Source organism: Acanthochromis polyacanthus, chromosome 4, assembly GCF_021347895.1.
Source record: "Acanthochromis polyacanthus isolate Apoly-LR-REF ecotype Palm Island chromosome 4, KAUST_Apoly_ChrSc, whole genome shotgun sequence".
Lineage (NCBI taxonomy): Eukaryota > Metazoa > Chordata > Actinopteri > Pomacentridae > Acanthochromis > Acanthochromis polyacanthus.
In genome coordinates, this window is record NC_067116.1 from 8,342,195 (window position 1) to 8,358,876 (window position 16,682).

Consider the following 16,682-nt stretch of genomic DNA (forward strand, 5'->3'; position numbering starts at 1 on the left):
TGTGAAGATGGAATCAGGAGAACTAGATACCAGATTACAAGATCATTCATTCTAGTTAAAGCTGCTCAGTGGCACATAAGCCAAAGGAATTCTCTAAACTTCCTCCTGAGGTTCCTGGATATTCCCTACATTTCTGTGGTTTTGAACCCACAGAGTATGCTCATTAGCCAGATTCCCACCAGCCTCCCCACGAACATCAACGGCCTCATATTATTATTGTTGTTGTTATTTTTATTTGTTTTAGATCGAATTATTCAAATCCTGAAAATATTAAGAATCATTTCATGGATTTGTAATTCTCTCTGTGAACAGCTGTTCCTTTTCCAGTGAGTGTGAAAATTGTTTTTCATTGTGCACCACATGAGAAATACACATGAAACGTTTGGATTTCATGTGTACACACGTACACATGAAATAAAGTAATCTACAATTCAACAGTTTCATGTAGCAGATGTTTTAACACAAAGCGTCAAATGTTCTAATCGTACACACCTTGTGGATTTTATTACTGAGTCTATTACAATAAATGTTTAAAGCTGGGGCAGGACTTCTGCACTTTCTCTTGGCTTGGTTCAGGTTTTATGAAATCCAAGGGGAAATTTTAGCCAATTACTGGGCTTTTCACTGAAGCAGGTGAGATTGTATAAATTGCAAAAAAAAGTTCACAGTGATAGGATATGGTGGTGCAGTGAATGAGATTTTGAAGTTATCAGCCCATTAAAGGGCCTGTTGCTGATTATTCCCATACATGACATGGATATTTAGGAAGCATGATATTCCTTTTCACTGCTTTGCTGACAATGCGCAGGTCTACCTGCCATTAAAGGTCCCTTTTACGGAATCTCTTCATGCTGTGTTTAACTGTATGAGGGATATTAAAATATGGATAGACTTAAATTTCTTAAGATTAAATGAAAATAAAACTGAGATTGTCTTGTTTGATCGCCCTGACCTGGTCCAGGTTCCTACCAGCTCCCTTGGTCCACTAGCATCTTATATATGATAGCAGGCTAGGAGTCTTGGTGTTATTATTTATGGGTTTTTTTTTTAAATTAGACTAGCAGATCTGCTCAGTGATCAAGGCTAGCTTCTTTCAGCTAGCCAAAGTCAAATCCTATCTGAGAAGGGCGGATCTAGAAAAAGTTATCCATGCTTTTACTACATTGTGCTTGGACTACTGTAACTCCCTGTATGTCGGCATTGGCCAGTGGGAACTCAACCATCTGCAGCTTGTTCAGAATGCAGTAGCTCAACTTCTACCCGAGACAAAGAAACCCGAGCACATAACGCCGATGCTTCCCTCACTTCACTGGCTTCTGATAAGGTCAGGATTGATTTTAAGATTCTTTTGAGGGGTTTTTTAAGTCTCTGAATAGACGAGCCTCAGAATATTTATCTGACCTTGTTAAGATGTATCAACCCTCCAGAGCCCTTAGGTCAGCTGACCAGATGGTCCTGGATGTTCCTCGATCTCTCATGAAATCCAGAGGAGATCAAGACTTTGCAGTTGTGGCTCACAAGACCCACTTGTTCACCCTGGCCTTTGACTGAGCAGAGTCACCTTCAATGGATCTTTTATCTGTTTTATTTTACCGTTTTGGGGCTGCACAATGGAGTAGTGGTTAGCACTTTCGCCCTGCAGCAAGAAGATCGCCGGTTCAAATCCCAGCCTGGGATCTTTCTGCATGGAGTTTGCATGTTCTCCCTGTGCATGCGTGGGTTTTCTCCAGGCACTCTGGCTTCCTCCCACAGTCCAAAAATATGCTGAGGTTAATTGATTACTCTAAATTGTCGGTAGGTGTGAATGTGAGTGTGATTGTGTGTCTGTATATGTAGCCCTGTGACAGACTGGTGACCTGTCCAGGGTGTCCCCTGCCTTCGCTCGAGTCAGCTGGGATAGGCTCCAGCACCCCCCGCAACCCTAGTGAGGATAAAGCGGTGTATAGAGAATGGATGGATTTTACTGTTTTGTTCTTGCATTGTTGATGATTTATTTTACTGTACAGCACTTTGGTTCGCTATAGACCTTTAAAATTGCTGTATAAATAAATCTGACATTGACATGTGAGCAGGCACGGACTTCCTGCACAGCCATTGTCCCTGTGATGGCGGAACCACAGCGGTTCACTTACAAGAGAAACAAAACTTATTTGGAGGCTGATGGAGGCTGTTTAGGGGGCTTCTGTTCATCAGTGATCAGAGAGGAGGATAACGCCCTACTGAGCCTGCCAGAAAATGACTCCCTCCGCTATGGGAATAATATGCACTAATTACTGTCATTTATTTATCTGATAATGTTGGTGCAGTTGTTAATGAATGTTAACTGTCTGTTTCTGAGAGCCACAGAGTAGTGAGGTCAGAAAGTGGTGGAAGACGGACTATTACAATGCTGATTTTACCCTTTTCATTGCATTTGTTGCCAATAAACTAAATATGGAATAACGGAAGTGTTACCTGTTAAAAGAAACTTCTGGGTGTAATGTGCAGAGGCAGACTTAGCAGCAGGTTGAAGCTCCCCTCCTCAGAGATGAGCTGACTTCCTCTGTGTCTCTAAGCAGGCCTTGAATGGGCATTAGTTGATTAATGAATGAGACTTCAGATCCAGAGGGGGCTGTGCCAGAGTGGAGTTTCCCTAACCTGCTGTAATCCAGCTATTACAGACAGATTATCCTGATTATTACAGCAGGACAGCTCACCAGACCCTGAGCTCAAATTAAAAGAGAGGCTGGTTGAGAATTTGGCCAGTTTTTACTTTAGGATAATCCCTAAATGAGAGTGATTACCCTGTAAAACCTCCACTGCAGATGTGGATGTGTTAAATGTCTGCTCACTTTTATGTGAATGCCTCTGTTTTACACCTGGTTTAAATACAGTTGTGCTCATAAGTTTACATACCCTGGCAGAATTTGTAAAATGTACTCCATTCTTTAATGAAAACATGAATGATCAGAGCAAATACACTTGCATGACAATAAATAGCTTTGTCTGAACACCTGCCCTAAATGAAAGAAAATGTTTCCATTAACAAACATATTTGCTAAAAATAAAAGACAATATTTCACAAATTTGGTCAGGGTATGTAAACTTATGAGCACAACTGTAATAAGTTGATTTACCATTTAGAACACACTTTTAAAAAAAATTGTGATCATAGATGTATTGTTTTTGTCATGTTATTCCCCCCACCCCACCCCCCCACCCCCCACCCCATGTTGGGTGGATATGCAAATAACAGAATTTCCCCCCTGGGGATTAATAAAGGCAGGAAAAAATGCATCATGCAAAAAATACAATAAAATAAAAATAAATAAAAACAGATAAAAGAAATGGTTCTATTCTTTCTAAGAAAGATGAGGGTTTGCAAGGATTTATTTTTGGTTTTTCCTCATTGTAAATGACATCTTGGACTGTTAGTCAGATTTTTTCAAAAGCAATTAGAAAGCATCATTTTGGAATCAAGTACTAAAGTAACATCCAAATGAATGCCAGGACTTCTGTTTTTTAACATAGCATTGTATTGCAATGAGGTAATCAGTGTTATTCACACCTGTCACTGCTTTTGATGATGTGGCTGATGTGGTGTCTGGAGGACGTAACCAGTTCATGATCAAGGTCCAGTTTGATGTGTGCTGACCATTGACCTGATCCAGCTCCTTCAGGATGACCTCAGACATTTAATGTGAGACACACCTTCAGAACACCTGCATTCAACACTGAATCTTATGTTCTGAATGGGACCAAATGGACAGACAGCTTCCAAAAGCCTGAAACCAGAATAGTGTCTGCTGTTTCAACGGCACTTTAACATTCGTGGTTTTAGAATGACACCTTATTGCTCAAGTGACACTAACTTCTCTCTCTCTAAACTCAGTCTGAGCCACGGCTGTTGAAACTGAGAGCTGCTGAAAGTACTTTAATGCTACGTAAGGCTTTCTCTGATATGACGGTTTTTTTTCTTACTTTTGTGATATGTAGTGTATCTGGTGAGCGTGTACCTGCGAAGCCTGATATGTGCAGTGTACAGTATGAGAACGAGAGAGAGAGAGAGTGAGCGAGAGAGCAAACAGTAGATGAAGCACTGAGAGAGCTCACGGCGATGCTGAGATTTAAACTCATTCTGTCTACGGCTCCATCAGATAACGAGCTGAATCAGCACGCACTGTGGATATGCACAGAGTGGGACACACACACACACACACACACACACAGTTAAAGTGAGCATGCATCTGGTATTCACAGAGATACAGGAGGAAAGACAAAGTCTGACACCAGCTGTTATAATGAGCGAGAGTCCTTTCAGAGACACAACTGTCACATCCTCACCTCTCTGCTCCTCCTTCTTCCTCTCACTTCTCTTTTTCCTCGATGTCTCTGTCTCATGCTATCTGCTCTAACGCAATAGTTCTCAGCATGTGGGTGGGAATCCTGAAACAGGTCCCAGCACAATGATCTCTACCTTAAAAAGTGACCTTTTCACAACTTCATTTTTAGTTTTTTTAAATGATGTCTTTTCAAAGAGTTTATCAGTAATGCCAGTTAATAACTCTGTTACTAATGCTTTGTCAATTAGTTATAAGCCATTAGTAAAATAACTTTTAGTTTGTCCTATTAGATATTGTTTATGTTCCTCCAGTTTTAATTTATCTGGAAGAGGTTATAAAGTCACTGCTATATTTGATGTTTGAGGCACCTCCACAACACATGAGCTCAAGTACCTGACCTTCATGTTCAAAATGTGGTCAAGTAAACCTGAAGAAACTGGATACTATTTAATGCTATTTATTATATATGAAACTGGGTATTGTTGCAGTTACATACAGTAAATAGCTTAAGTGAGTTCACCCCAGTACAGTGTCATTTAAATGTTAAATGGTATGATTACTGACGCAATACTGAGTAAACCTATGATTTCCAGTTAGTTTAACTGGTTACAAACAACCCCTGAACACAAGGGCTTTCTCAGTTTTGGTCCAATGCAACGTGTCCATCTGCATGTCTGTATCTTGGCTCTTTGTGAAAAATAATTGTCAGAAAAACTGAAAAATCTTATTGTGCGTCCTCACAAAGATGGAAAAGGATGGAAGAAGACTGGCACTCAAACACAAACACAAACAAAACACAATAGCAGTAGTAATCATAAGCTAAAGAAGGAGCCTTAGTATCAATAATCAGAGCCGCAGTGACCACACTCCTAAAATGATGCCACAAACAGTCACCAGTGGAAATCTGAATTCTGTGACCCGTTCTGATACAGGAAAGTTGATAACATCAATCTCTATGGACAGAGTCCATGAAAAACAACCTTGTTTGCTGTTGGGAACAAAACTGTATGCTGAAACTTTACTAAAGAACAGCTGAGTAAATAAGCTTTCTGTGTTCAGTTAAGATTGAGATCAATTAGTCGGGATCAGATGAGATCCAGCATGTTGGTGTGAAACAGACCAGGATGACCGCAATGAACGTATAATCCCGACAGTGCAAGAAGAGGCGACAGGATGATGATATGGAACTGCAGAAGAGAAATATTCTGACGTGACAGCGGTCCAAAGTGCACTGCTTTAATCAGGTTTTACAGAGAAAAAAATGAAAATGGTGGCCTGCTCAAGTCCTTTGGGGTATATTAAAGCAAAGGCAGAGCAACACAGCCACTCCAGCAAGGAGCCACAGATAAAATAATCTACGAAGAATGCCACAACATTTCTCTACACATATGTACAGCTTTGCAACAGATAGGGTCCTGGAATAAGTGCATAGAATTTCTTGTTCATCAACATATTTATTTCTCTCTATGCTCAGGAGGATTAAAATAAAGGTGGACATTCAAAATACTGAAAAAATGAACAATTTGATATCATGTTTGTTGAGAATAAATTTAAACTCTATGTTAATTAAAGCTATAATTTGACACCGTACAGTAAAAAAATATGCATTGGAGTGGTACAGAGTGGATGTATCAGTTCTTTTTCTATTTATTTTAACATTTCTGCAAACTAGAAGATCCCTGGTCTGGGTCTTACTCTCCCTATGTGTGGATTTTCTCAGGATACTCCTACAGTCCAAAACATGCTGAGGTTAATTAATAATTCTAAATTGTCTGTAGGTATAAATGTGAGTGGGATTGTGTCTCTATGTGTAGCCCTGTGACAGACTGGTGACCTGTCCAGGGTGTCCCCTGCCTTCACCCTAAATCATCTGGGATAGACTCCAGCTGACTTGAGCTCCAGTCCTGTTTGCCCAAAATATGGATGTTCATAAAATTTGGAGATTAAAGTTAATTGTTGACCTTGGAAATGTTAGTGTCGTAATGTTTTGTCCAGCACTGCCTCCAAGATCAATAATGACCTTTCAGTCCATTTTGAAATCCTTTATTGAGGCTTTTTAGACAGACTTTTGGTAGTATTTTACCTTTTCATCAACAGATTGTGAGGTTTATTTTAAGAAGCAGTGCTCTTTATACTTTCCTCTTTAATCACTACTGCTTATCCGCGCTCCTTCCCTCACCTCCTTCTCGCCCACATTTGTTTTTGGCCTTTCCGTTAACGCTGGATCGCTTTCAGAGCCCTGCTGTCAGTGCTAACCACACCATGACCCCGCTGACCCCTCTTATATCCTCTGCCTTATCTCTTCCAGCCCGCCACAGCACCCTGCACCTCAGCCCTCAGCACACACTCTGCTGCTACCTCCCTGTGGAGGGGAGGGAGGAGGAGGAGGCAGGCAGTGGCGCGCCGAGCGGCAGGCCTGTCCCTGCTCATTTTAGGTTAGCCGTCTGCATTACCGCCAGCCAAAGTGACAGCTGTCAGCAGCACTGAGCGCTCCGGATGCTCCCCCTCCATCCGTCCTTGGAGCGTGGCCAGAACAGAGGAGAGGAGAGGAGAGGAGAGGAGAGGAGAGGAGAGGAGAGGAGAGGAGAGGAGAGGAGAGGAGAGGAGAGGAGAGGAGAGGAGTCATTAGAAAATAAGGAAAGCAAAGATGTGAAGGAAGGAAAAATCTGAAGAAGAGTTGAAGGAAGATGAGATGAAAGACTAAAGAAGGGAGAAGAAAGGAATTGTTAAAAAACAAGAAAAGAGAAAAAGAAGACAGGAAAAAGAGGTTGGCAGAAAGTAAAGGAGTAAAGAACAGAATTAGGAGTAAAGAGTGAGGAAGAGGCTGAAGAGAAGAAGATAAAAAAGGCATGAGAAGACTGAAGAGAAAACAAAAGGATGTGATGAAACGAAGAAAGAGGGATGCAAAGAGTGAATAAAGGCGGAAATGAAACAGGGTTAAAGGAGAAGAAGGAATGAAGGAGAGAGGAGATGGAGGGGAGAAAAATAAGAGGGGAGAGGAAAAGGACAGAAGAAGCATGAGATGAAATGAGCAAAGGACAAATACAGAAGACAGGAAGGAATGGCAGAGGAGAGGAAATAGAGAACAGTAGTACATAAAAGAGTAGTAAGAGAAAGAAAAAGAAGACAGAAGTCAGAAAGAAGGAGAAAAAGATGGAGATGAGGAAAGGAAAGGAGAGGAGAGGAGACAAGGAGATTCAGGGAGAAGAGAGAAAATCAGATATGAGCCGAGTGAAGGTGAATGTTTTCATTCATATTTTAGAAGAAATAATCAATACTTTATTTACCAAAGAATCCTAAAAACCGAGCTGAGGGTTTGGTCTGTTTCCATTTCCACTCTGACCTGTCAGTGTGTTATTATCTGGACCCGCTGCTCCTCTGTGGCCCCTCCGTGGCCTCGGAGCTCGGCCGGGCTTGTGTGCGAGCAGCGCCGCCTGCCGGCTGGAAGCAGCCGCCGCAGAGCTCCGTCCTCCGGCTGTCAGCGCTGCGCTCAGAGCAGCGGTGGAGGCTGGAAGAGAGCAGAGGATCCGGGGAGACCGTGAGCACGACCCTTTATTTTTCTGCTCTGTTTTCAATAGATTTACCTGCTTAGACATTTCTTACCTGCATGAATCTGAAACAGATATAAAGAGGAGTTCACAGGCAACGACATAAACTGAGCTTCCGTAGTGTTTAGTCTTTGCAATTTATTCATGTATTACACAGCTCATTTAATTAAAATGCTTTGCCCAAGAAGTAATATTTTTATTCATAATTTGCCCAGGAAAGAGATTTCTTTTCCTGACGTAATGTCTTTGTCAGATTTTCTAGTGATCTTTTTTTTTTAAAGTCCAGTAACAAATATTTTACATCATCTAAATATACATGTTACAGGTTATTTTATTGTTTGTTTGGTTGTTGTTGTTGTTTTACTTTAAGACACGTGTTCCCTAATTATAATGTACAATTTCAGTTCATCATCTTGTAATTTCAGAACATATCCATTTATTGGCTGATGTGACATGATAATTTATGATCAATTTTGGAGCAAAATGAAAATAATAGAGGCTGCACCAACCTCTGACAAAAGCAGGAGAGTTTTAACCTCACAAAATACCTCATCATTACAAATGTTCACAGGACAGCGCTTTTTCCTTATTTTTTCTCCTCCCAAATCATCTCTCACTCCTCTGCTTCTGTGTGATTGAATGTTTTTGAAAATGATTTCAGGTGTGAGCGGATGAAGCTGCAGCAGCTCCTGTTGACAGAGAAGACTCATCAGTGCCAGAAAAACTCCATGTGGAATCAAGTGCTGATGCTCCTCACCTTCCAGACTGCATATATCTTATCTTCTGTACTTATGTATCAGTCAAAGCTGTGCAGACTGTTTGCAGGATCCTGGTTCAGAGGTCAGGTCAGTGATCACATGAAGACCAACAATCTTAAATCTGGAGATAAAACGACCTTCTCACTCATTCTCAGGTGCTCCTGCATTGAGTGAGTGATGTCCGCCTCAATATGCCCTAATGTACATGAATAAATAAGACACACACATGTACACATGCGCTCATGCAGAGCTGTCGGCTGAGCGGCAAAGCGGGTGTCTTGATTCCTAGACAGACACACTCATGCACTTTTAATGGGATCCCTCTCTAAAACGATAGGAATCCTTTGCCAAGCCTGACCCTCTTTCTCTGAGTGTGTATATGAGTGCTTAACCGTGTGTGTGTGTGTGTGTGTGTGTGTGTGTGTGTGTGTGTGTGTGTGTACAGGAGCAGTGGATAAGGGTCATCCACCGGCCCAGGGGTGCGATTTCAACTTGCCTGAGGGAGGGTAAGTGAGTGGTCCCAAGACCCCGAAAACCCCAAGGCTTGAAATCAAACCACAGCACAACATGGTAAAGTCTCAGTCTGACCGCAGCCTGAGACTCATCTGGAAACCTGGCAGAGCTCTTCTAACATGTAGCAGCACTTTTTTTTTTGGTATATGGACAAAAAAATAAATATCAGTGTGATATTTATTTATTCTCCTAGATTCTTTTTATCCCTAGGATTCACTTAGTGCTTCTTAGAACAAAGAAAAGTCTATTTGTATCACAGCATCACGTGTTCAGCTCAGTTTTAAGCCACATTAGTTTGGTCTACATAGTTTTATTAATTGCAAATAAGGCAGAAATTTGCACCACTGAAAGTTATCAAGTGGCCTATTGGGACACAGACTTGCTGGATCTCTATGTGCTGCACACTTTAAGCTTTTATTCTTTCTTAGTAGAAAGCCAGATAAATGTTAAGGGGTTAGCACATGCAAAGCTACAGTAAGGTGCTCTTACCATGTCATCAGAGAAGTGTCAGGTCACAACCAATAATCATCTTCGTTATCATCCCAAGGAACGTATTTATTTCAAAGTGGATAAAATGTCAAAAAATAAATAAAAAATTTAAAATTAAAAAAGTGATAAACAACATGTTAACAGTCATGTTGCTGTATTTGTCTGATCATCATAATGTAGAGAACAGGGTCAGTGCAAAGAAGAAAAAGGTACTTTAAAGATCAGTCCGTGCAAATTGTTGCCAGTTAACTGATTGATGGTTGATTTCAGCTCTACAGTACAGTTGGGATAGATGTCTGGGGAATGGAACAATGAAACCACTGAAAGTTATAAAATATTTCTCCCTGTGGATGTTAACCTGCCATTTCCCTAGAAGAAGAAATTCAACCTCACTAATTTGCTTCAAGGATCAGTCAGTGCTGAATCCTGCTGGGGCCAAACCATCTATGAACTGAACTGTTTGAACCAAAGGCGAACGTTCTGACCGTTGGAGCAAAGTTTCTAAAAATGTCAAATTTATCAGGCTGAAATTAGCGGAACTGTGTATAAAAAAATGACTTCCCCATTTAATATCTGATACTATACTTTCTGCCACAGCACCTGATCTGTATCAGCAGATTGAGTTTTTCCAGCTGTCATGGATTTAATTATACGTATTTGAACTTCCTTTTTGTTTGACTGGAATAGTTGACTAGGTTTAAATAGGGAGTGATAACTGAAAACTGCTTTTTCAACCTTGAAGATATGCGAAGTAAAACGTAACGACAAAATCGTTTTTTCTCAATATTTTTCTCAGATATATCAGACAGAAAATTAACATAAAATGATACACAAGATATATCTAAGGTTTTTTGATTGTTGCTAAAACTGTCAGAAAAAAATCTGCTGTTCCACAAATGTAAAATGTCCAGCAGGATGCTGTAATCCTTCTATTAATACCTGAACACTGGGCTGCAAAATACAGCTGTTTATTTCCAGCTTTTCTGACATTCTTTATATTATTAACCTTCTGAAATCTTGATTCTGTTTTCAAATTGTTCTTTACAGTTCAGCCTAATCTCTGTGACTTTATGAGTAGCTTCTCATTTTCACACTGACAGCTGTTCTGCATCCGTTAGAAACATAGTCAGAACCTGGAAGTCTTCTGCCATTTTACACACATTTCCTCAGAACGCTGCCTGTTTTTGGAAACACTGGTATCTCCTTTAGAACTGGAACTGCAGTAGTTTTACAAAATGTATTTAGCATTGGTTCTGTATTTGAATCATTGGCTGCAGGGCTGCAACAAAGCAGCATTTTCTTAATAATTTTTCCAAGCGTCGATTAATCATTCAGATTTAAAATGTCACACAATGAAGAGTTAAGGCTTTGACTATTTGGTGATATTTTTGTAATCCTCTTTATCTAAGTGTTACTTCACTGCTCAGTGCCGAATACAAGATTATCCTTTTTTGTATTACCCCCGAACATTTTAAATTGCTCACATATTACATAGAAAAATATCCAACCGGCCCTAAAAATACTCCCTGTTGTTGTGAAATTCCTCACAATCACCGATGTGTTACAGAGGACACAGCTGCAGTGCTCTCACTGTCAGCTACCATCCTTGAAAATACTAATTAGAAGTTCTCAAAGTCTAAGATCACAATTAGTTTTAAAGAAATATAAAACAGAAAAAAAGGCACACATTTGAGGAACTGTTACCAGAAAATGATTCATATTCTTGGCAGATGAATCACATCTTTGTCATTTTTGCTGCATTCAGGTGCACAACACCACTTTGTGATGATGTCTGTGGTTTTTAAAAGCTCTGTATTTGGACATGTTCTTTTGTTATTTTTCTCTTTGCAGATTTGTAGTTAAAAAAAACTTCAACTTTGAAAAAAACCTTTCTACACATCCATTGTTCTGAAGATAAAGAAACAGGTTGTGTGGTTGTGTGTGATTTTGAGAAATACTTTGGGAGATTGAATAAAAAATGAAATGACAGAGCAGCTGTTCCATATTTATTACGTGGAAGGCACTTAAAGGCTGAACACTGCAGAGGAAATCTGTGCATGTGTGTCAGCTGCTGCGTTACATGTCTGAGCACACGGCAGCACTGTACCAAATGTTTGTGGTTTTTGCTTTTGCTTTATTTATTTATTCATTTATTTATTTGTTCTCTGGTGAGCGGGATTACCTCTGAATTATGGAACAGTCCCCGTTTTCTCCTTAAGTAAAAAATAACATCTGTCCGGCAAATGGAGAGCTTAGTGTTTCTCTATAATTAATGGTAAAAGCCTCCAGAGCCGCACATAAATATACATCCTCTGTGCAGGACCCCCATAACAAAGAGAGCGAGACAGAAGAGGAGGAGGAGGAGGAGGAGGAGGGCAGCAGGTCAGTGAGAGGAGATGAAGAAAAAAGAGAAGCAGAGAGTAGATTAAAGAAAGCGGTCAGTGTCTGACAGCTCCAAGAATGGAGATGTGTGTTTATAGACACAGACACAGCTGTGAAATCTGTCCAAAAATACACCATCTTGTAAAATTCACACGTAACAGCATCTTCACTCATAAGATTTTTCTGGTAAATATGTTTAAATTAGGCTTTACGTCTTGGCTTTTATGCAACTACATTAGTTTATAAAACTAGCTTGATGTTTCTGGGTATAAAAGATGGCATGGAAATCAAAGATTTGTATTGTAATATATGAGTTTTTGTTTTGTTCATTTAAAAATGTAAACATGACTTCACTTAAACCACCGCAATGTAAAGTCAGGAAAACAGCAGGGCTGAATTCAGGCAAGGTTAAGAGAGGACACGGTCAGTGTGAATGGCAAATTAAAGTAAAAGATTCTGTGCAACATAATAAGTGAAACCGTGATTTAACTCGCCCACCGCATCTGTTGTGTCTGTGTATAAAATGTGTCCAAACCTGAACAGCTGAAATCCTGAAGACACGCAGCTTTTCCACTTCAAAAATTCTGGTCGAACTGGTTTCCTTGTGGGCTGCCATGACATGACCCAGACTGCATTTCCACCAGTTTGCAGCAAAACCTTGCATCATCATGACAATAAACTTTTAAGATAGTGGACCATGTAGGGTTTGATGTCCAACTTTTAGCATCTCATTGCAAATATTTACTTCAGTCTAAATTAACAATCAATTATGCAGATGAACTGCAGGTAAACATTTTTATTCATCAGCCCTTGTGTTGTTTTTCCTCTTTAAATATGACATCCATCCATCCATTATCTATGCACCTTAATCCTCATTAGGGTAGTGCAGGGGCTGGAGTCTATCCCAGCTGACTTAGTGTGAAGGGAGGGGACACTCTGGACAGGTCACCAGTATATCACAGGGCTACATAAACACTCACATTCACACCTATGGACAATTTACAATCGCCACGTAACCTCAGCTTATTTTTATACTGTGGGAGGAAATCAGAGCAGCCAGAGTAAACCCACACATGCACAGGGAGCACATGCAAACTCCATGCCGTAAGATCCCTGGCCCATGCCGGGATGCAATCCAGGGCAACAATACTAACCACCATCCACTGTGCAGCCTAAATAAGTCACGTCCATTGATAATACCATCATTTTAGGGTGACCTGAATCTTCGTGTGTGTTTTGAGTGCAGGTGCCACACCTGTAAATCTTCTTTCTGGGCCATTATCAAGGGAAAAAAGGTGTTCCAAGGTACATACCTCTGAACGGCACTGAGAAACTGCTGTGCAGCGCTTAACACTGATCCATTACAACTCAGAGAAGACAAATGCAGATTGGGTAAACCTGGAGAGGACAAAAAGCACCATTTCGTCTGTCCTCTCAATGTCTTCTTGACCAACAGTCTCCTCTCTAACGTCACCCTCAACAATGTCAGACCTCAACTGTACTATTTTCTACATGCCCACAGAACTTGAGCTACATCAAGTAGCTCATATTTGAGTTGGTTGATTAGATTTGTTTTTGTACATTCAGAGCTGAAGTCACAACTGGAGCTCAATGGACACTGAAACAATTGATAGTGACAGTTAAGAGGCTGTTCCTGCAAACATTAGCCCCACCTTGTGCCTTCATCATGTTCCTGCAGTGGAAAGCAGCCTGTGGTTTCTGCTTCAGGTCCTACTGTTTAGTGGTTCCCAATTGGAACCAACTTTTCAGGTTCTAAACTGCTTTTGTTTTCGGTAGAAGAAGAAGGAAATGGTTAAATTCTCGGTTTACAAACTCAAGCAGCACCTTTGTGGAAATATTCCTATGAGAGAGATTCACTTCACTAACAGCAAACTGGAAGTTTTAGACTGGCATAGGCTATATTCCAAACAGAGTTATCATAATTGTGCAATGCAGCACTAACACAGCATTTGATTGTCTGTCTGAGCCACCTAAAAAGAAAGCCACTGAACACACACATCATCAGGTGCATTACAAGGGATGACTGAAAATCTCAGCCATGTTTTGTGCTGAAAAGATCAGCAGCAAATAGCTTCAGTGTGAACTACTGGGTGGAACCAGGGGATCCCTTAGAGAAGCAAGTTTTCATAGAACTGAAGTTACATACAGTTACTTTTTTTTTTTGACAGAATTTGTTTTGAGCAGCACAGTATACAGTAGTTGTATTGTAATGTACTTCAACGTGGTAGTCCTGTCTGCATGAGCAAGTGACAAATGTGAGTTACCCCCAAAAAAAGATTTAGCAATTTAATTTAAAAAAAATAAGAAAGACATTAGACATTGTGGCACCCCAGTGAGAAAAAATGTCTAAGACAGGACTATCATCCATTCTCTATACACCGCTTCATCCTCATTAGGGTTGTGGGGGGTTGGAGTCCATCCCAGATGACTTAGGGTGAAGGCAGGGGACACCCTGGACAGGTCACCAGTCTATCACAGGGCTACATATAGAGACAAACAATCACACTCACATTCACACCTATGAGCAATTTACAATCACCAATTAACCTCAGCATGTTTTTGGACTTAGATAAAACACACGCGTTAACAGGGAGAACATGGAAACACTGTAGAGAATGATCCTAGGCAATGATGCTAACCACTGATCTACTGCAGAGTCCAGGCAGGACATTCCTCTGTCAAAACTCTGCCACTGTGGCACAAGACAGCAAAGTTGGAACATGTGATCATGCCCTCACTTGGGTTCATACAGACAAACAGTACTTCTGCACAACTACTGAATGTACACACGTGGACAAAATTGTTGGTACCCCTCAGTTAAAGAAGGAAAAACCCACAATTCTCACTGAAATCACTTGAAACTCACAAAAGTAACAATAAATAAAAATTTATTGAAAATTAAATAATCAAAACAGCCATTACTTTTGAATTGTTGATTAACATAATTATTTAAAAAAACAAACTAATGAAACAGGCCTGGACAAAAATGATGGTACCTCTATAAAAGATTGAAAACTATTTGACCAGAGTGACATGATTAACTCAGGTGTGTCATTTAATTGACATCACAGGTGTTTCCAAACTCATAATCAGTCAGTCTGCCTATTTAAAGGGAGACAAGTAGTCACCCTGCTGTTTGGTGAAAAGGTGTGTACCACACTGAACATGGACAACAGAAAGCGAAGGAGAGAATTGTCCCAGGACATCCGAAAAAAAATGATAGACAAACATCTTAAAGGTAAAGGCTATAAGACCATCTCTAAACAGCTTGAAGTTCCTGTGACAACAGTGGCTCATATTATTCAGAAGTTCAAGACCCACGGGACAGTAGCCAACCTCCCTGGACGTGGCCGCAAGAGGAAAATTGATGACAAATTGAAGAGACGGATCGTTGGAATTGTATCCAAAGAGCCCAGAGCAACCTCCAAAGAAATTAAAGGTGAACTCCAAGGCCAAGGTACATCAGTGTCAGATGGCACCATTCGTCGTTGTTTGAGCCAAAGTGGACTTCATGGGAGACGACCAAGGAGGACACCACTGCTGAAAAAAACTCATAAAAAAGCCAGACTGGAATTTGCAAAAATGCATGTTGACAAGCCACAAAGCTTCTGGGAGAATGTCTGGAGCTGTTTGCTCATGAGGAGTGGGCCAAAATACCTGTTGACAGCTGCAGAACGCTCATTGACAAATACAGAAATCGTTTAATTGCAGTGATTGCCTCAAAAGGTTGTGCAACAAAATATTAAGTTATGGGTACCATCATTTTTGTCCAGCCCTATTTCATTAGTTTGTTTTTTTAAAATAATTATGTTAATCAACAATTCAAAAGTGATGGCTGATTTTGATTATTTAATTTTCAATAAATTTTTATTTATTGTTACTTTTGTGAGTTTCAAGTGATTTCAGTGAGAATTGTGGGTTTTTCCTTCTTTAACTGAGGGGTACCAACAATTTTGTCCACGTGTGTAAAGCTCTAATGTTTTGCTTGTTTGTATTTGCAGCTTTTGCAAACAGCAAAAAAAGCTTTAACTGGCCCTGTTCAGTTATTAAAAGTAAATATACCTGAAAAGTCAAAACATGACAGGATCCCAAAACCTCTGTATACTCAGTGTCCCAGTGAATGAAGTTCTTCTGTCTTATTCCATATTATCAGTCTGTATGTCTCTGTCTGTCTCTCTCTCTCTCTCTCTTACATTTCCTCTCTGTGCGCCATACATTTCAGATTTGCTTGCTTCAGTTTAACAGTGGTTATCCTCAGTGAAACATTTAAACACTGGATTTTTAAGGTTACACCACAACAACAGATGGAAATTTTGACAATGCCTTGTGAATCTTTTTATGCATATTTCCACAAAAGAAAAAGTTCACGCCCACAGATGGTTTAATCAGTAGAAGCTGCAACTGAACACTGTTTAAGAAAACAAAAGATTTTTGGAAAATATTAGATCTTCACCGTGGTTTCAAAAGAAAGTCATCTGGAGGAATGCACATAAACAAAATAAACATTTACTCCTCAAAAATTCATTCCAACTCTTGGAGTGATTCACATTTTAATGGTGTGTTGTGTGATACAGAATGAAACAGCTGCCACACACACACACACACACACACACACATAAACACATCACGTGCACACTCAACTGGTCCCA

General features: G+C 40.2%; 1 long non-coding RNA gene across 1 annotated transcript; it reads left to right on the plus strand.

The window, feature by feature from the left end:
- Window positions 1-7,690: 7,690 nt before the first annotated feature.
- On the plus strand, window positions 7,691-11,619 carry LOC127533628 (uncharacterized). The gene is made up of 3 exons (XR_007941394.1): window positions 7,691-7,860; window positions 8,532-8,715; window positions 9,074-11,619. It is a non-coding gene; the product is annotated as an uncharacterized LOC127533628 (long non-coding RNA).
- Window positions 11,620-16,682: the final 5,063 nt, after the last annotated feature.